This window comes from Neopelma chrysocephalum, unplaced genomic scaffold (genome assembly GCF_003984885.1).
Source record: "Neopelma chrysocephalum unplaced genomic scaffold, ASM398488v2 Primary Assembly neopelma1_69, whole genome shotgun sequence".
Taxonomy (NCBI): domain Eukaryota; kingdom Metazoa; phylum Chordata; class Aves; order Passeriformes; family Pipridae; genus Neopelma; species Neopelma chrysocephalum.
This window is the reverse complement of record NW_020897729.1, coordinates 5339595-5361213: the sequence shown is the minus strand read 5'-3', so window position 1 is coordinate 5361213 and position 21619 is coordinate 5339595. Positions and strand designations below refer to the sequence as shown.

The 21619-nt window shown below is 43.4% G+C and overlaps 1 protein-coding gene across 4 annotated transcripts in view; it reads left to right on the top strand.

Annotated features, from left to right (window-relative positions):
* KCNMB2 (potassium calcium-activated channel subfamily M regulatory beta subunit 2) overlaps positions 1 to 21619 on the top strand; it is a 143586-nt gene that overhangs the window by 35507 nt on the left and 86460 nt on the right. Inside the window, exon 1 of one of the 4 annotated variants that reach the window (XM_027685690.1) lies at positions 11279 to 11845. The exons of 2 other annotated variants lie outside the window; for them this stretch is intronic. The gene's annotated coding sequence lies outside the window, so the exon portion shown is untranslated. Of the gene's footprint in view, positions 1 to 11278; positions 11846 to 21619 lie in introns of those variants that run through there. One more of the 4 variants, XM_027685694.1, reaches the window with a different exon arrangement.

Genomic DNA, 21619 nt, shown 5'->3' with positions numbered 1-21619 from the left:
ACTATACAAAGGGATGACAGTAACAGTGCCCCATCTGGAGCCAGATTCCCTACAAATTGGCTCCAGCAAAGCCACAGCAGAATAGCACCTAACCTCTATTACCTGCTTTCCTACTTTTTTCTTTTTGTTTGGACTTTTTTACATTCTTTACTTCAAAAGTGGCTGGAAATCGGGCTTTTACAGCATCAAAGTACAGACTCAGGGGTTTAGGAGTCAAACAGACCAAGTTCCAGAAAAATAATGTAATACCTGGATTTTCCCAAGACCAGTGGAAACAAAATGCTCTATCTCTTCCCAAGGCAATTAGGGAATCTGTTCCCTAAAAAAGGCCAGAGAATTTCAAAGTGCATAGAAGTAGGTGATTAGAAATAAAAATAAAATTGTGAATATTACATGTGTTTTGTTTGGGTTTGATCCAAAGGCTTTTGGATGGTGCAGCTAATGGGCAATTAGACGTTCACAGCTTTCTGGCTGGGCATCAGATTTTTAAGCATTTCTATATCCTTTGGTCAGTCATGGAAAAGGTCCTGGTTTGGGGGACTTGTGTGTTAAATTTATGTTATCAAGTTATCCATAGTAACATCTTTTGTCTCCCTGTTTTCCCTTTTCCCTTCATCCTTCATCCTACACACCAAAGACCTCCTTGGTCTTGCCTCAGCCAGGGCAGCCTTTTGACTTTTCTTCCTCAAACCTTTCGTGCACCTCCTCATTTTTGTAATGTTACTATCCTTCAGGATGACCAGATGTGATTGTATCCTGCCAGACAACAAACAGTGCCAGCTTTCCACAGCTCTAGTCCGTGAATAAGCCCTAAAGAGATCATCAGCCTCCCAGACATGCAGTTTATGTAAGGGACGAAGATGGGGGAAGAGGAGGGTAGAAGGCCATGAGCTGGAAGGGTTTCAATCCCAGAAATGCCATGGCTTCCAGAGGTCACATCAGGCCTTTATGCTTCTTTTTCACTTTCTCATGCCTCAGAAAGTTTGCATCATCCATTGTGATGATAGCCTTGAGCTCCTCTACCACTCATTTGCTTGGCACAGCCCTTCCCCAGGGCTCTGCATTCCCAGCTCCCCAGTTTTAGTATCCATGGTGAGACATAGGAGCATTGGGACTGTTTCAGTGGCTACTGAGACAGACCTCTAAGCCATACTGTACAAGTCTGCAATATAGCATTTTACTAACTGTTTATACTACATACCAACAATAAAGATGGTGATTTAATGAAAATTAAGAAAAATTAGGGCATTTCACTTGTTCTAGGACCGTGTCAAACAGCCTTGCATGGGCAATTGATCTCCTACTGCTATTACAAAAAATAAAATGGTCAGTGACTGGAATTAGAAGAGAAAGTAATGAAATTCAAACATGATTATTATCAAAGACAGGCTCTAATAGGTTACCAGAGTCTAGGTGAAAGTTCACACAAATTTGAACTTAGTGGCAAAGAAAACCCCACTTAATTTCCTCTGTTTCACAAAACAGTTTTATGAACCAAATAAGGAAATTTTAGCGAATCTGATTATGCAAGGAAAGAGCTCTTGTTATAATTAATCCAATTCAGAAATCAGATGTCAGCAAATGGGGAAATTTCCTTCTCATTTATATTCCCATCAAACCACTGAAATCAGAAGAGCTTCAAGACAGTTTAAGACTTCCTTTGTAAAACTATATTGCTTGACAGTAACTGGGCTCATACTTATATTTAGATGGTTCTCCCATCATACTCAAATATTATTGAGTGTTATTATTTAATGGACAAAAGATCTCTGGAGAAAAATCCTATATTAGGATTGCTGTTTTTGAAGTAAAATGAGTTTGTACATCTGGAGAAAGAAATTATAGCAGACAGTACTAGTTATACAGTAGAGAACATATCATATATCATACCAAATACATAAATGCAGAATCTTGGTCCTCTATTTTGTTAAAAATGGCTATATTAAAAATTAATGACATGAAATTTCTTCACAGCATCTCAGATATTTCAGGGAATATTCTAGTAGCTGAAACATTGAGAGGCTACTAAAAGAGAACACATGAATAACTCTGGGCAGACAATGTCTTTTTGTTCAGTGGCTGTATCGCTCTTGACACAATAGAGCAGTCCATGGAAAAGAACCCTAAAAGGACTGAGCTGGCCAAAGTAATTAATGCACATGATTGTTTTCTTTGCAAAAGAGAAAAAAGAAAAAGCACATCTTCAGCTTTTGGACTCAGACCTGTACTCCTCATTCTGGTGTGTGGGAGAGACATCATTTGCAATCAGTGTAGTAATACTGGGTTCCTGGCTGGCTCCAGATCAATGGTCCTTCATGTTCTCCTGCATTCAGCCATGCCAAATTCTGCTTGTTCCCTCTGGCACAGGTAGGAGTAACTCAATTGACTGCTGGGGAGTTGCTCTGTATTTACACAGGTGGAGCTGAGAGCTGAATCATGTCACCATTTCTTTACCCCTTTGATAGGTGTAATTTGGATTCCTCTCTCCTGAACTCCTACATTGACAAATGCGCCAAAGTGTCTCATCTCTGACCTCATACACAAACACAGCCCCTGCCTCGGCTTCCCCTTAGTTTTCTCAGAGAAAAGAGGAGCAGCAGTGGCACTGCTGGCTGCTAATCCTGCATGGGCATATGCACCACTGCCCACCAGGGCCCAGCTCTGCCTCCCACCAACTCCTGTTTGGAACTGCCTTTCACCAGATATTTTAAACCCTGTAGGCTCTGTGCAAGGTAGGTGCCCATCACTGACACAGGGCATTGATGCTCTCACACCCCGCAGTCTAGGGACATTGCAGTGCCCTCTACAGTGGGAAAGGCTATGCCAAGCTCAGGAAGGAAGCCTGGGAAAGAAAATCCCCATCACAGGGTGCTTCACACTCCAGGGCCATCCCTGCCATCCCCAACATCCTTCCAGTGCTCCTTTGCAGGACCTACACGATATGGTGCCCCACACACCTCTGCAAGGACAGAGAAAACCACGATTCCATACCAGGTAGCACCTTCCATGCTTGACAGGTGCCCTCCACACTCCTCACAGCTTCAGAGACCTCCCTGCTCACATGAGCTTCCTGACCCTCCCATATCACACTGAGCCTGATCAAAGCAGAGGTTCTGCATCGGACCAAGAGGGACAGAGATACTTTGCTTGTTTGGTGGATTTGCTGCTGTCAGCATTAGGGAGACAGCTGAGGGCCTGTTATTCTATTGCAGTCATTCACCTGCACTCTGCAAACGGTACAATGTGTCTGAAGAGCCAGGCAGGCACTCCAAGGAGTGGCCTTTCCTTTGCTGAGGGATTACATTAAAGCTTGCTTCTGGAGGCTGAGCCCTGCTCAAGCCCAACAGCCTGATAGGGGTTAATGATCCAGCTGGGAGCACCAGCCAGGATGGCAAGCAAGAGCCCGTGAGCAGCAAGGCAAGAAGGGGGAGAGTTGATTTAGTCATCTGTGCAAAAAAATAATAGCAACTCTGGGGATAGGAAAAAAAGGTAAACAGACATGGTGTGTGAGTAAAGGGGACCCTGGGGATGTTGTTCCTGCACCACCAGATCCATCATGCTTCCCCCAAAGGGCATTGCATTTCCAGGGACTGGGGTTTTTTACTACTTTACTGCACCAAGAGGTCTTTGAAATCTAAGCATGGAAACCAAGCAAAGAAAATACATCCTTCCTGCAGTGCCTGTGGGTGGGAGGAGAGAGGATTAGAGGAGTGAGGCAAGGGTTAGAGCTGCAGTGTGTGCGCCCATGTCTGTGTCTCTGAGGCACACCAGGGTGCTTTTATCTTTGAGCACAGGCAGCTGAAGCCAAAATGCATCCCCAGAGCCTGGTCCTGCAACATCCTGTGGGTCACACTGGAGCTGGGACATTAGTTGCCCAAGTACAGACTTTCTGGGACTGTTTTTCCAGGTTTGTTTTATTCTCAATACGAAAACATAGCTGGTTTCTGTGCTCTGAAGCTCCAGCTGGGAGCCCCTGCAACAGGCATTTGTTATTGTTGGACAAATTCTCATGCAGTGAGGATATGGCCCCTCATCCCAGTAGGGATGAACTCTGCAGCTTGCAGTGTGTCTTCTGTGCCTCTCTTAAAGTCCACAATTTCAAGTCAAGGTTATCTCTGAGAGTCTGAAAATAGAGCAAGTACAGACACAAAAATTTAAAGAATCTTCTCAAAACTTCTCAGAGGAGAGAAAAGGTCAGATTACAGGTGTATTTATGGACAACTTGTTCCATTTTTTTTTCAGCTTTAAAAACTCCCAGAAGTGGAGAAATAAGGAAACATTACTTCAATAGCCCTAATGAGCATAAAATAATTTCAAACAGATGTAAACAAATACTGTTAGGTAATTACAACCAGAGATAACTGACTGGCTAAATTCCTCTGGAGTCCTCTTAACTTCAGCTTCTGATGATACATTAATATTTTTGCATATGCAGAATTGAAAAATGCATCAGAGAGGATAGAAAAAGGAGATTTGTTTTATAAATGAAAAAATGTGTGTTTATGCCAAAGGAGTATACCTGTAGCCTGTCTTAAAAGCAAAGCTTTATCATTCTGCCTATTTCCTCTTGGAAAGCATCTGCTTGGTTTCCAAATACCATTTTTTCACCAAGTCATTTATTCATAAGCACATCCTGTGTCCTCAGCTGCTGTGCTGATGGGGAAGAGGTGGCAGCTTTATTCAGGGGCTGTAAGCCTTTTTTTGTGGGGAAGAAATAACTTTGTACAAAACCTATATATATTTGAAGATGTATGTTTAGGACCAAATGTTGCCCTCAGTGGCATAAATTCCAAACAACTCTACTTCAGTAAATACAGTCAAATCCCTCTGGTCAGTCCAGATTTACACAGGAAAGCTGAGATTTTGGGCCTTGGTGAATTTTTGGTGTTCACAACCATAAATCCTGTGCTGGTAGCTCCAGGGGCAGCCACACAACCTGAGCCCCTCTGAGCACCTACTGCAGAATACAGATCAATAAAATTAAAAAGTGGCATCTTGTGCGAGGTTTCTCCTGTCCCTGCCAGCACACGTTTTCTGCAAACAGGCTGGGCTTTGAACTCAGCCCAGGCAATGTCCCTCGTGCTCCCTGGCTGCTGTGAAGCTGCCACCAAAATCCTCCTTCACCCTTCAAGCAGGGCTGCATCACCCACAGCATCCCACATGAGAGTCCATGGTGATCTCAGAAGAGCCAGGGGACATCAAGGCATTGTGCTTTCATCAGCAGATCTGTGTGACCATACAACATCAAATACCCTGTACAATGTGGAGGCTACTTAGGCAGTTTTAGGCCCTTGCTATTCTGAATTTAAAGTTTATCAGCAAGACAGCAACAATACAAGCTTAAGAGGGCTGAATTTCAGTCGTCTTGCTTCAGTTCTCAGGCAAAGCTCACAAAGGACTTTATAAGGGCAGAGGATCATTAGTTTACAAATGGGGAAACTGAGGAACAGTGTTACAGAACAGCCTCTCCACAGTACTGCTCCTGGGCTGGCTCTTTACCTGTCTGCTTCTGCTACTGCTTCACTGGAAACCCCCTCACTGGGGCATGGCAAAGTCCCCTTCCCTCCCCCTTTGTACACTCTCTCCACAACTTGATCTTTCACTCCTGGAGTGTAGAGCTCAGTATACAGCACCAAATCATCAAAGAAACCCAAACAGGCATCTCACTGATGCAAAGGACCTTTCAGAAGGAGAGAGAACAAAAATAGAAGCATGAGCTTCATCAGAGAAGTGACTATTCCACCAAAGCAAAGCAGCAGCTGAGTAAAGAATAAAAGGAAGAACAGATAAAAGGAGATACTTGTATCCTGAAGAAAGGAGAGCTCTGCATAGCAAGTGATTTGCAATGGGTGGAAAAATAGGCAAAAGACTTATCTACCAGTATCTTGCTAAAGTTGCTGGATAAGTAGGGAAAGCGTGGACAGAAAAAGCAATCAAGAGTTGGAGAAACAGCCAGGCACTGTGTGTAAAATCAGAGAGCATCTAAGTGGCCAATTTGGTGTTTCTGTGAAAGGTGAATAGCGCAAAACATTATCCATCACAATGCAAGGAAATCACAGCGGCAGGGATTGGAGCAGTGCTTCAGGAAATTATTGAACAAGCAAGAAACAACCTCTGATCATGGCATTCCAGGAGAGGAGTAAATCTGGAGAATTGCACACAGGGCTTAGACCAATGTGGCCTGCAAATGTTTGAGCAGTAATCCATTGCTTAACAAATGGAAAAGCAGCAGGCAGCAATTGCTGCTCAGCAGAACTGCTCAGAGCAGGAAACCATCTCTGCCCAAGAGTTGCACACAAAATCAGGCTCTGAAAGCACTGGTACTGAGACCCAGACTGAGGAGAGTAAAATTGCTGAAGTGTGAAATCCTCTTGGAATTACTCAACACTCGCACTGAGGACTGGCCCCAGCAGCTGGGTGTGCATCCTCAGATACATATTTTACTAGCCTTTAAGTAGTAAACATTCCCTGGGCCCAGCAAGCAGCATTGTGTAAGCAGTCTGCTTTGTTGAATTCTGGTTTGTTGCTGTTCAAACCTACAGTCAATCTTCAGTGATTTACTGAAGAGGATTGGGCACATTTAATTTCATCATCTCTCCCAAAAGAATTCAATAGTTTACACTACCCATTGTCGTGAAAGATGATCTTTGAGCCTGGATTTCCCCTGCAGGCAATTACAATAGGATGCCTGACCTGTATCTCAGCAGAAAACACACCAAAGGCAGTGGTGTGGCCCCTGTTTGCAACAGGATAAGGAGTCTGAAGTGGAAAAAGGGTTTATTCTGATGTCTTTGCTGATAACTGTCTTAGATATATCCCATCTCTTCTGCTCCTCAATACCCCAGGACTAGACACTGTTGCAGAATGTGGAAGCTTTGATGTTTCTGAAAATTAGCTGTGCTTTAGGATATATTTGCTCTAGGTAACATCCTAACTGGCAAGTATTAATTAACTGGCACATCTAGAAATGCAGGAAAAAACAGTAGGCTGTTGAAGATGGAAAAGAAAGTGAAGGAAGGGTTAACCAGCCTTTATTTTTGCTGGTAAGTATACGTACTCTGTTCCCCATCCACCCCCATAGAGTATGAAATGCAGCAGATGTTTGGAGAACAGCTATCCTGATCTATCAGCCTCTATATAAATGAAGGTTGAATTAGTGAAGAAGAAGGCAGAATAATGTTTACCAGAGAAGAGCAAGAAGATTTCCGACACCTGGGCAACTTAATGGTGGCAGATGGCAAAAGCTGAAGGCAAAGAGAGGGAGCGATGTGCACCAGCAGCTGGTGAACAAATGGAGAGGAGAAAGGCCTCTGCTGAAACTGCACAGGAAGATTTTAATACCAGCAGTTCTGTAAGAATGTTAGTGTGAATATGCAAAGATGAGCCTGTGTTTTAACTCAGACAACTATCGTCAAAAGTACCCGATGGATTGTCAGCCAAGGAGATTTTCACAGCAAGAAGCCATCTATTTGCATCAAATACTGTCAGTCTGCAAAGCAGCAACTTCTGGGTCATTTAACAACACTCCAGATGTAGTTATTTTCTCCTAGGCAAGTGGCTCAAAAAGAGCTGTGCAAGAAAAAGGCAGAGTTGGCATATAAGGGGGACAATCAAGCAGCATGTGGAAGCGATTAGCTAGTCAGTGTGATATAACTCAGTGAAATGAACACTTGGGTGTCCTGTGATTCTCAGCACAAAGGAGACTGCAAGACTGTGGCCAAACACAGGGTTGCATTCACACAGGTGCTGCCTGCTCTACCACAAGAAAAAGAAAGGAAACCAGACAGAGCTGTAAATATAGGGACTGACATCAATGGTCTTTCTTGATAATTCTTTCATTTAAAAGACAAAGGTGGGATTAATGCATGTAGCCAAGATAATTGTTAGGAATTTATCTTCCCCCACAATGGTTTCTTTTTAGGGAATAGCTGCCCTCTGCAAAACTCGGTTCTGAGTTCAGGCTTTACAACACCTGAGAGTATCTAGATGTGTATGACAGAATTTGGGCCCTTTTGAAGGATTCTTTTCCTCGTTAGACTGATTTTCACTTACACTGTGATTATATAGACTGAACACAACCTGTTACCTGCCCTGCACGTCACATTTGTAGCTCTGCCAGGCTAACACTGTAGAGTATCACTGAACACTGACACTCTACAGAGACCCAGCGTGGAAGAGCCATCAACAGATCATTCCTGCAATTCTTTAATGCGCGATTCACACCAAGTATCTATGGATTAGTGAGACTACCTGCTGCTGTTTCAAAAAGACTCAGCAAGTGGGTAGAATGAATGCTGTCTGATAGGTATGCAACTTCAAAATATATTCATACTGTTCCTGGAGAATTTGTGACCACGGTAGAAGAAAAGGTTATTGTATGTGCAACCTGCAGCTTTAATTATATCGTGCACTTCCCTTTGCAATTAGAAATGTGTATTTGTAACTGATAGTTACACTTTCTAGTTACATGTCTATCAAATTCACGTTATAATTAGGATGACTCATAATGAAATTATGCACTATTGCTCTGTTCATTATATTGTTTGGCTTACAGTCAGCATGCAAACTACAAATCTCCTGAATTCCTCTTGTCCTTCATCCTCCTTGGCCTTCTCCTAAGCAAATACTGGTCAGAAACAAATAGAAGCATTTTAAATTGTTGTAACTCTTTTGCAAGCAATGGGTTTTCTCAAAGAGGGTCCACTACTGCACAGCTGAGCAGCAATCTCCTCTCCTACAGAAGTCAATAGGATTTTCCTGACGGAGAGCAGAGTGAAAGCACATGTGAGCCCTCTGTTTCCCTGGGCAATCCTACTTCCCTAACATCCATACAGTCCAGAAAGACAGAAAATTGCCATACCCGATCAGATCACAGCTCCATAACTTTGTGTAACTTCTTGCCAGCAAGGAGCAGACTGGTGTGCTGGAAAAATGCAACAGCAGTAGAGCCAGAGTACATGAGTCCTATCACTGATGGCAGCTGCTGTTACTGCTCACTGATTAGAAAAACCCTGAGGAAAGGGGGAGTACCATGGAATATCTCCCTAAGGCTGAGCCATGTTGAACTAACTAGCCCCTGCAAGATCTTTCTGGTCACTCCCTGTTATCCTACACCTCACACCTTGAACAGTTTACCCCTCCTTCAATTATCATTCAACATCAGAATATCTCCACCAATGTTCAGTTACGCAGCTCTCACAGACAGTTATCACCTGTTGGCCACCAATTATGAGTGACTTAAACTTACTGCAAAGAATCAAAGTCTTTGAGATCACTGTGGCAGAGAGGTCCTTAAGGGAAGGGGGAGCTGGGATAGTCATCCATTTTTTATGAATCTCCTTATATTCAGCACATATAACTGAGGAACTGTGAGCATGGGTGGCAATGATCACCTGCTTTAACCTGTCATGGAACACGCTTGTGTCCAGTTCAGTACTGATGATCTCAAAAGTCAGGGTTCTTAGACCTGGGTATCCCCAACAGGAATCAAATGTCTCTTGAACTGTTGTGTCATCCCACTTACAAATCAAGAGCACAGAAGTATATTGCCCAGGACAAGAAGAACCTTTCTTTTCTTTCCGTTTTCTTTTTCTGCCTTAGGGTGAATGTGGTGCACATGAAAGATGCAAGATAGGTGACAGTGAAAAAATTCCTTAAATTATTCAGAAAGCAGGTATTGTTCTGGCAGCTATGCTAGCAGTCAGCATGTAATTGCCCACCCTGAGATTTCATGCCCACAAAATTCAAAATCCCCTTCGCTCTCACTAGTTCTGGGAGAAGCTTAAGGTGCTCATAATACCCCACTGTAAACTGAGAAACAAAACAGGAGCCCTAAGCCCTCCCTCCCAACACACTGACTGTGCAAGTACAGTGGGTGAAATGGCAAGTATGGGCAGGGGAAGCAGAGAGTGCAAAGGCAGCTCTGGTAGGAGCAGCATCGGTTCATGGGCAAATGTCACACTCGTGGTACCCCTAGATGTCCCCACCAGCATCTATGGCTGACTTGCACCATCAACAAGCTTGATTTAACCCACAGTTTCAATGAAGAGCAAGGCAGGAGAGACTTGTTGCCCCTGCTGGGCACACACACTGACATGCTGTTTGGTAAAGCCCTTGGTGGTGGGGACACCTGGTGTGTTGGTGGCAGGATGGGATGTGGAAAAAAAAGAGGGGTTTAAATTGGCCACTTCTCCTCCGAGAACAAGGCGGAACATACCAGCTGGTTCAGGACATTCTTGCAGCCTCCCCTCATGCAAGAGCAGCTTTCACACAGTCTGTAACAGCCACCAGTGCAAAGGACCAACACAAATCTGAACCAGAGCTTCTCCAAGGAGAAAGGTCACACCCTAACCAGCCCTCAATGCCCTCAGGTCCCAACTATTCAAAAACCTACTGCAAATCTGCCACTATTGGTATCTTAACCCTTCCATTCCCAGAGTGTTAGGGAGCCATAGCTGGGTTTTTACTATGATTTGCTTTACTCCTCAATCTCTTCAAACATCATTCATTTCAGAGATGTCTTTATGAGTGGTATTTTCATTTGAGCCAAGGGCTGTGAACTGGGTGGTACTAAAAAATTAGGCAGATGCTGAACAAGCAGCAAAAGTACTAATTCCCCACTTGCTGTCTCCCAGCCTGACTTGGTACCAGGTTGCCTCTCCAGTCCTTCAGCCCATGTGTGCCATTCTGCTGGCAGAGACACATCTGTGCTGGTGGCTCTTACTTTTGTCCACTAGGGACCACACTGAGATCAGCAACACTGAACTGACAGCAGATGTTAACAAGCCCTGATGCATCTTGACCTGGGCTGGTTATTAGCTGACAACCAAGAAGAAAAAGTCTCCAAAATCTCAGCAGAGCACTAATCTCTCTGACCTGGGATCTGGAGATGTGCACAATCTTACTGAAAACAGCAGTGTCCTGTAGCATCCTCTCGCCCCTCCTCTTCCCCACTTCATAGACACTTCAAATGCTGTGCATCGGTCTCGTTTCTTCTGCCCATCATTATCCCAGGTGCTGCTTACTAAGAAATTTAGAGTGCAAGACCCTGCCATCTGCAAACAGTATTTTGCCTTTTGGGAAGAGTAATGTACATCTGTGGCTCTGTACATACAAACGACAGCACGGTCCATACATCCCCCTCGTTCTCTTTGTGTCACATCTGCCTTTACAGAGTTTTAAGAACTTTCAGCTTCCAATCACTACTTCCACCAACTCCTGCGCCAGCCTCAGCTTGCGGCGGGGGCGGATGCTGCCTGTTCATCTTGCCGTTCGCATCAGTCAGGAGCGCTACGGCACCTTCCGTTCCCGGGAGTGATTTTCTCTTTAGTTTCAAAACAATGTGTGAAACCCTGCTCTGCAGAAACAGTAGCCTCAGCAAGTTTAAGGATGACTGAAGCTATTTACTCTCCCAGGAAGGTTTAAAAACTACGGAGGGATGAATGGGATTAGACCTATCGCTGCATTGCCAGCAGCCATCCCATTACAGCTCTGAATAAAAGCAGGAATAGCATGTCTAGCCTAGGTTAGTAAACCCTACGGAGTGCATGCCTTAAAAGCACTACGAAACAGCCTTAAGTCAGCTGGAGAAAACTAGTTTCAAGCATGGCTGTCTAGTGTGCCTGTCATTCCTATTGTCCTTCCAAACTATTTCAGACATTTTGAGCAGGGAGTACTAAGCGATGAGTTAGCAGGGGTTGTGACATTAATGGTCAAAAAAGGTTTAAGCACCAGGAGGAAACGATGACAGCGCTTAACAACTGGTGGCAGTTCGGAGGATTCCGCTGGATCTCTGTTTAATAATAATTAGGCTTCGCCTCGGAGGAAGATGTGACAACTATCGGAGGTAGGATTTGCATGGGAAACAAAGGGAGCTGTTGCTGTTCGGTGCCCGTTGTTTGTGCTTTGCTCCGCGGCTCTCCGAGCGCAGCCAGGTGCAGCCGGCAGCGGCGAGGAGGGGTCGGTGGGATGGGGGGAGAGCCGAGGGTGGAAATACTGTGGATAGTTCTGTGTTTTATGGCAGAAATGCCTCGAGGACAAACTGGCTCAAATCTCACTGCCTGCTGAGTGTGCATTCCACGTTGCTCTTCCCACGGAGTAAAATACATAGAGGTCATACAGAAAACACTTTACTCATTTTCTACCGAGCCAGCGGGGCTCTTTCTGAGACGGGAGAAGGGAGAGGGGGAAGCTGCCCTAAAATAAAAGGGGAAGAGGAAAGCTATGGAGCCTGTGAGATCAGGGAGACATGCTATTAATGTGTAAAATGTGCCTGGAGTGCCACCGATGTCATTTGAAAGGGGGAAAACAACCAAGGTTGGGGGTGGGAGGAATTTTCCGGGTGAGGTTATAACCTATTGCAAAAAAAAAGGCGTGATGTGTCCATCCATTTTGCGTAATCAAAGATTTCTCTGCACTGTTGTCATTGTTTTGCTGGACAAGAATTGTAGTTTCAGACAGAAAAAGGTATGGTTTCCTCCTGTGTCACTGCCAGCCCCCTGCCAACCTCCTCCCCCTGAGAAACCAGTCTGGGGAAGGATGTGCACGACCTTTAGTTGGATGCTGAAAGGGTTGTGAGCAAGGGCTGAATGAACACGCAGTAGTATAACAGGAAAGCTTCCTCTTGAAAAAGCTTGTTTCTCCCCAGCCAGAAGTCCGAGAGGTGCCAGGCAAAGTTAGAAGCCTCACGTACTTTTTTTATGATGCGCCTGTTTAGTATCACTAGACAAGAAAATGTCTGAACATTAAAGATTCGGGTCTGTGTGGCCAAACAGGGCAGTGAGGGCTGCACGGGGTGCTGGGCAGTGCTGGGCTGCGAGTTTGTGTTTTTGTCAGTGCCTCTGACCCTCGCCAGGATGAGCAGCAGGAAATTAATGAATGAAAATATTATTTCCATGCATATGCAGAGTTCTTATCATTTAGTGTGTTTGATCTGAGTGTGATGTTCCCTGCCTTGATGAATTGTTTCGACTTGTTCATTAAAATTTCATTTTAAACAACAGAGAGACTTCAGAGTGAGTGGTATTTAGCAACAATAAAATGTTCTGCTTGCAGAAATGCTCCTCACAGGAGCTATTAAAAATGCACTTAAAGAAGCTGATAGTCATATCTTGCAGTAAGAGGCAGGGTGTCACTTGCTGTGCTAAATTTTAAAATTAAGGATATGATGCCATTTTAAGTCTACTTTAATGTGGGTGTCATTAAGCATACTTTACAATACTGTTGTCAAAAGCTCACAACTTCTAGAATTCTGTTAGACTGATTGTTTTCATTAAATTTTCATTAAAAAAAAGAATTCCTATAGAGCAGGAACTTACCAAGTAATTTGAATTTACTCATCCTAACTAATGTTCCCTTTAAGGAGAACTTCAGTGTACTATACTGCATTGTAAATAGGTCATGATATAATTCATTTAATAACAAAACACTGATGACAACAACAAAAGTGCTAAATGCATTCAGTCTAAGTAAATACAGATTATGCCAAGGAGAAGCAATATTGGATCAGGAATGGTAAGAATTGCTTTTAAGAAACATAAATATTCTCCTTTTGATCCAGGCAACAACTTTTCACTCAAGTGCATTACTTTGCATTGCAAATTTTGGGGGAAATCATTTTAACCTCTGTTACATACACTACTGAGTACATAATGATAACAGTGAAAACTTTCTTCCAAAGAAATTGTTCTAGTGGTTTGCAGTATGAATCAGAGACATTATGCAAAGATATTAAATCTGTGTCAGAAATGAGCAAAGCATGTGAAAATCAAGTACATGGTTTTTCTTCACCTCACATTTGTTGAGAGACTTGGACAATTTTACTTTGTTTTACTTCAATGCCTCTCTGAGGGAAGGGTCTGAAAGTGTAAAACCAGGAGGAGGTGGGAGATTGTGTTCAACCTGTGCCCAGCCACAGACTTCTCAGGGGCACTTGGGCAAATCTCCCAACCTCTTTGTGACAGGGGAAGGGGAATAGCCCTGCCTTGTAAATAAGAGGCGGGATAGTGTGGTAATGATGCAATGAAAATACAGACTGTGGTGCTCAAGGAATGAGGCTGAACACAGAGCTCCAGATAAGGCAAAATGCAGAAGGAGGTTAATATTTCAGGCATTTTCAACTGTAAAATAAGACATAACACAAATCCCATGATCCAAAACTAAATCTGCTTTCAAAACTGTCCCAGACAAATTTGCCACTTTCAAAAACTTCTGCCAGTAGCAAATACCCATTTGTCTGAGAGCCTGTCAGAAGTGACTCCAAATCTCTCATCATTCCATCAATGTACAGCAGAGAGTGAAGCAAACTACATCAGATTGATTCACTGTGCTGAGGAACGATTTCCCTGTATTCTTCAGAAGCTCAATGAGTACTTTTTGCCATGAATCTCACTTGCCCCTTCTGCTTATGAATTGTCTGTGGAGGTCATGCCATTTCCTAATTTATTTATCTGATATTATTTGGGGCTTTCTTCAGCAAATAACTCTTGTCTTACAGATCTTTTGGGAATGGCAAATGCTTGCAAATTCATACTGCATTGCTTGGTTCAGTCCTGTGGTGTTCCTTGATTAGCTGATTTGTGTAGCTAACTGGCAGAAAGCAAATTGCAAATTTCACAACCAAGTATACGGTTTCATACTGGATTTCCATCACTCTCTGAACAGTCAGGTTTAAAATTCATGTCTTGCAAGTAGTCATAGGAGCAACACATAAGCACTGAAGTGCTCCCACCAGACAGATGTGAGAGCCAGGTTAAACAGCTTTCAATTTCTTATGAATATTCATGAAAAGTGTTTGAATTCCTGCAGCTCTGCTAAAATGAATAGTCGGCATCATCCATCAAGCACTGCATGGGCCATTCTCTCCCAGCATTTGCCATGTCCCCATAGCCTCCACAACTCTCCTGTGTAAGTCCACAGTGCCTGTGGAAACTGTTTGTGCAGCCAATTTAGAAGGGAAAAACACCATAACGGAAACTTCTAAATTTTCCACATTGTGGCCTCTCCTGTTGTGCCCGTCTTGCACATCGTGTGACATGAAGACAGCCAACAGGGAGGGCAGCAAAAGAGAATCAGCAGTGATACAGGAGAGAAAACACTGAAAAAGGGGAAAAACAAGGCTGGCCACTGGCAAAGGGGGATCAGCAGCATGTAGAGCAGGTACATATGGATGGACACAGCAGGAACACGTAACACACAAGCACAATTTTTAACAATTAATCTAATGAATTTGGGTCATTAACTTCAAGGTTTATGGTCTTATCAGACTCAGCCTGTTGCTCCCAGTCCCTCCCTGTGCAGGCACTACCTGAGTGCTCACCACAAGTCCAAGCAAGCAAGGGGGTGTCATGGTTTAGCTTTTGTCATGCAGGGGTCTGATGACATGCCACAGAGTTATAGAAGAGTTGTAAAAATAACAGACAAGAAGAAAACTAGCTACATAACTAATCTGATGCATGTGTTAAATGAAGTGAAAACCAGTAGGGCGAAGAATTCCTGTCAAACGTTTTTTTCTCATGGGCACAAAAAAAATTCAGCTGTCAAAACACCAAGCTCTTTTGACTCAGAAACAAATGAGGGAGAGAAGGTTATAAAACATGAATACATTTGCCTTTTGAATTATTTTTGCACTGTACTTATGCCATATAGGAGGAAACCTCAGGTCTATTGTCCAAATACTTTATGTAGAAAGTCTGATGTGTGCTGAATCAACAGGGTTGCTGTGACTGCACACACCTAACCAACAGTTATTCCCCCATTAGATGGACATTTTTTAGCTTTTCAATGAATTTAAAGTCCAATGATCCTAGATATCCTTATTTATTCTAAAAATAGAAATGGGCCTGAATTGCAAGTGCTGTGTGTGAGTCATACAGTGAAAGTCACTGTGGGCAACACACGTGCGTTCACATTCTATCAGGGCACACGTAACGCCACATTAATACTGCCTGGGGAAAGTAAGAGAATGAGGAGAATTAGAGGAACTAAAACCAGAGCAAATCGAGAGGATCTTTGCTATGACAGAAATGGACTCAACGTAGTCTGGAATGAAATCCCAACTTGGAACTCCCTCTAGATATTGCTAAAACTCATATGAGGTCTTCAGATACCTTTTCTTTCTTAATTATAAAGCTGTCCTGTTACCCATAACTAACCTCCATCTCTGCTTGTGCCAAATGGGATGCCCCAGCCAGTCCCAGGTACCCAGCAATTTTGCCTGAATTCAGTGTTCCTTCCACTCTGCATGTCCTAAATCAACCCCTGCCAGAAGGGTTTTGAAGACCAGAGGAGCCAAAAGAGCATTTGTCCCACTTCCCCACTTCTCTTTTAGAGAAGCAGAGCTCAGACTGGGACTGAAGTTTCTGCTTTTAAGCCCAAAGCGGTTCATCTATCCAAGGTTGCCATCCTAGTGGGAGCCCTCCACACAGTACTGTCCTTGTGTGCCTGCTTAGGCGTGGTACCAAAGAGGGGACAAAATAACACTGCCCGCCTTGAAGAAGTGTTGCAGAAAACATTCAATACACTTGGCCATGTTTTACTCATGGACAAGCTATTTTCCACCTCAGTAGAGTGGTACTCCTTACTGACAACCATTAGTTATTTGCAATTTTAAATAGGCCTTATAAACGTCAGGCACCTGAGTGAATAAATAATATTTCAGAGCAGTAACTTGAAATAAGTCAAACCAGAAATGGTGAGAAGACCTGGAGTACGGTCCCCTTGGGACTCCCTACCACTTCTAATTAATATCTGCTACTTAAAGCATCACAGCCCATGGTTAAATCAAAGTCAGGGGAAATAAAGGAATATTAAATCCTTCTGGAGACGTGTCCCTCTCCATTCACAGCAGAGGGCATGTTCCTCAGGGCTACTGCCAAATACACTCACTCTCTGACCTCAGTTAGGAGTGTATGGAGATTTTTGAGGAGACAGCCCATAGAACTGATCAGCCAGGCTGCCCTGGCAGCTTGCAGCTTCCCTAGGGCTGGCATTGCCCCTTGTTCTCCCACTGCTTTCCCATTCTCATCCAGTCACCCCCTCATGCACCTTCCCAAGCTCTCCTGGCCCTCCACAGAGACAGTTCAGCTCATGAAACCTCCTGAAAACTGTGCTTTGGTTTTGACTCCTGAGGGAGTCAACAAGCACCAGACCTGACGCAAGAAAAGCAGGAGAAGAGCATAGCCAGGTGCAAGGAGTGGGGAGCAAGGAGCAGTCACAGTCCTGGCACAGCTGAACACCCCTAAATTTCTCTGTCTTAATGACCTGGTGAGACTGCTGCAGAAACAGGCCTCAGACAACCACATGTTGGCCACAGCAACGTGTTGTAGAGCCCGGGAGTTATAAAAGAACTGAAGGACAAAAAAGGACAACAGTTTGTCTGCATTCCTTGGTCTTTGATCGTCAGGGACCATCTGGTTATTGACGAGTTGTTTTTAGGCTTATACACAGAATTCCAGAGCTGCTGTTGTGGCAATAGGGAAAGAATTGATTCGGCTGTGAAAAACAGCTCCTTGTAGAGCAGGTGTATGGAGGAATGCTGTGATTTGGCAAAGTTTACTGATCTGGGAAATAAGAGTTTTGGAAAGAAAGCCTGAGTGGAAAACATCAGTTCAACCAGGATATCTTGCAATTCCTCCAACAACATATGTACTTCAAGTCATAGGGAGCAATAACCCAAGCAGGGAACAAAGGAAGTTGATTTGTAATAATAGCCTTTTATTAACTGGAGAATATGCAAATGAAAGGTGCCCTGACTTTTGAAACTCCCTGTTATAATTGTGCCCCAGGTATATGAAAACCTTCTGACAAATTCCCCTTCTTTATTTGCTTCCATATAACAAGTTGATCTTGGTGCCACACTGCTCTTTGAAGGCTCTGCTGCTTTCCTAATTAATAATTGCATGAAACACGTATTCCCCCCCTCTTGCTAAAAGCAGCATGGGACACACTCTCTGGTTATGAAATATCCCAAGAAGTCCACAGCAAAATCTTTTTTGCTTGAGTTTAATTAAGACGATTGGGTATTTTGTGTGCCGCTGATTTGGGAGGATTTTGTCACAGGTAAACAAGCTTTGAAAAAAAAATTGCTTTTATCTCTCCTTGCTTTCTGTTTTAGTCATATTTTAAGTGGATTAGTATAATCTTTCCTCGACCAAACTCCACAGCCAGTCTATTCCATCATTGTTCTAATTTTATAAAAAGAAAATGACTGAAAGCAATTAATTAAAAATCTCTTCAGAAATGCATATGTGGATGCGCTTATTCACTAAGAACTCACAAAATACCTCTGCATTTAAAAACAATTTATCTGGTGCATTAAGCGTGAACAAGATGTCTTTGTTAGGTGCACCCGCCTTTTGATGGTTCCCTACATGAATATGTTTGTCATGTAGATATCTGCAGCAGCAGCTCAGTCAGAGAGAATCCCTTGTTAAACTAGGTTTGAGTTCCAGGTGGGTTTCCTTTTTCCTTTTTTCCTGTGTGATAAAGTTGATTGATTTCAAGTGAAGTCTTTCCCTGCTGGGACCTGAACTGTCAAAAGCCATCAGTGAACCTGCAAAATTCTGTCATAACACCAGAAGTCCAAACTCTGCTCCAGAATCATCAGAGTTCAGGGAAAATTCCCAGTAATTGACAACAGAAGTTTTCTTAGCGAGGATATTCTGCCAGACTGAGACATTATTTTGTGCATACACAGACACCCACCTGGGGGACAGTGCTAACACAAAAAGTAAACTCTATTGATGTGAATTCATCATCAGCAAGACAACACAAGTGGCTTCACACTAAAACCTTGGACTAGGATATTCATAAGCTCTTCAGGTCCATCAAAAAGGCAAATTCCCATGTTGTAAAGTGTATTTGATTCTTTAGGAATAAAATAAAACCTCTAAATTTCCTTGAATTCAAGGTGAGGGTTAAGGAAGTCAGAACTCTTGACCTCAAAGCTGTGCCTGCCTTTAACAAAACTCTAGCACATCTGTGCTGTGAATGCAGATAAATGCTGGCATCCAGCACAAGGTGCAGAGGTTCTTCTGGCAGGGCAGGAAGAAGTTTCCTCTGCAGAGGAGAGGTGTTCCTGTGGTGAGTATTTATCCACAGAGTCAATGCAGCAGCCCTGCTCATCTGCAAGAACACTTCCCAGGCAATATAAATATTCCTAGGGAGGTTCCTAGAAGATTTCACATACTCCATTTCTTCTTTGAGCAGGAAATCTTGAACAAAGGAATTTCACTGTCCCTTTTTGCTTCTCAGTTCATTTTATACCCTCCTCATCTTCCATTAAAACATGCTGTTTGTCTACTCCTTCCACTCTCTGTTCTCCTGTCTCTATTTAAAAGCCTCAGATATCACAGCCTGCTGGTCACTAGCCAGGTATCCAGATGGTACTTATGTACCACATTGATAGGTGCCTTAGAAATAGCACTGAGAAAGAGGGGGGAAATATCAGTGGAGACTTCAGATGCTCTTTTTGATAAATGGCAATTGTAGATCTAATTAGCCAGTTCTCTCCTTTGGAGAGGCAACAACAGTGACACAGAGCAAATGCACCTGGAGACGTCTCTCACTGTCAGGTTTTAGCTTTCACCTCAGAGCAGGGTCCGTCTGTCCATCCCTCCTCTTTGAAAGACACCAGATTTTGTCCAGGTTTGAAGGTTTCTCTCAGAGCCCATCATGGTACTGCCTCAGCACCACCACACTATGTCAACTACTTTTACACAGACAACTGGTTTCTAGAATAAAGAGCAAACACCGCTCACCTTAATTGTGTGAGTATCCCTCTGGCAGTAATCAGGCTAATTGCTTCTGTCAGGCCAGCAGGATTTGGCTCTAAATCAACCACCAAAATGATTATAGCATAAGTGCAGGAGCTCCTTTACAACTCCAAGGCTCACTTGTTAAACATTATTTACATCTCAGAAATTCTGTTTCTTTTCTCTCTTCCATTTTACGAGGAGAGAGGTAGAAAAGTGCCAGAACCCCCTGTGGCAGTGGGGGACTGAGCCCACCATGAATGCAATGGCAGGGGAGACAGGTCATTTCAGCCCTTGCTGAAATGCCATGAGAAGTCTGCCCATGGGAACTCCCAGTTGCATCGTGTCTGGGGATCCAACCAGCATCCTCCCAGGAATGGCACAAACTGCAGAGCAATCCCCAAGAAAGGAACCATTGCCTGAGTCTGCTGTAGCTGCATGTTTGACTTATACCTTAAAGCATGAGATAACAGATCCCTGAAAATATGTAGCTTGCTCAATAAAACTGATAGATGGTCTCTTTACCTGCAGAAATTTCTAGGTTTTTTTTTTAATCCTATTAAGCAATTTGTGTGTATCGCGTGGCAAATATTTTAGCAGAGTACAGAAGTTCCAGCAGATTCATTTTAGCAGTTGGCACTGGAGAGGACAGGGAATTAAAATCCCTGGAGGCAGCTGGTACATGGCATTGGACCCTCCCCTAACAGTGGGATCTGGGAGAGAAACTGATAGGAGAGGCTTGAAATCCCACCTCCACCAAGGGATAAATGGGACAGAACCAGCTCTCAATAGTGAGACCTTCAATCTGTATTTCAGAGAACTGTGCCTCTTTCAATAGTGTTTTGGTCCATTTTGACTGTTTCATGACCACCAGCCTCGGGAAGAACCTCAGGCTGGGCTGTGGTCAGTCAGCCTGTCCCAAAGCAGACTGTGACCCACAGCTGGAGCAACACCTCAGATCCCCAATCCTGAGCCTCTGGGGCCTCCAGTTAAAATCCCAACTTGCTTATAGAGTTTAGGGGCCCTGAGGAGGAGGTGAGTGAGGTGGTCAAGGGACCACGTTCAGCACCTACAACCTGCCTTGGTCCTGCTGAGCTGTTCAAGTCTCCCAGTGGAGCCAAAGCTTTTTCCAAGCAGTTCCAGTCCACTGCCTCCCCTCTTACAAAAATCTCTACACGTCTCTAATCATTTTCTCTGTCAATCTCTGCAGTCTTTTTATAACCATTAAAGACCTGATGAGATAGGATGACCAGAAATGAAAAAAGATTCTGAGGATAGAGCATGCCATTGATTTATGTTAATGGCTCTGTAATAATATTTTCAGTGTTTGATTTCTTTTTCATCCTGTACACAGCTAAAATGATGATTACTTTTCCATGCCTCTTTCATTTATTGAACAGCCACTTACACTGGGCTCCACAAATTTGTTCTCAGGTCTGTCTCCAAAGCAGTTAAAATATAATTAATTTAAAATCCACCAACACATAAGAAGCTGAGGTGATTCTTTCCAATCCATCTTACTAGAATTCATCAATGAATTTCACCAGCTGTCATGCTTCTCGTACATTTGTCTTTGTAAACCTCTTCTGACTTCACTAGCTTTGACACATTTAACAACTGTTAATACCAAAAAACCCTCCCTCCTGTAATTTCTATTGAACTACACCATAAGCCTTACAAGCCCCCAGATGTACATGAATAAATATCACAGTCACCTGTGACAGCATCTTTAATGATTTTAACATTTTTTACAGTGATAACTTTCATCTTTTATGCATATGTCAGAGATTTAAAAAAGCAAAGTGTGCCAAGATACATTGCAGTTTATAAAGGAAATCAGAGAATAAATGTTGCTTAATTTTGCTTTC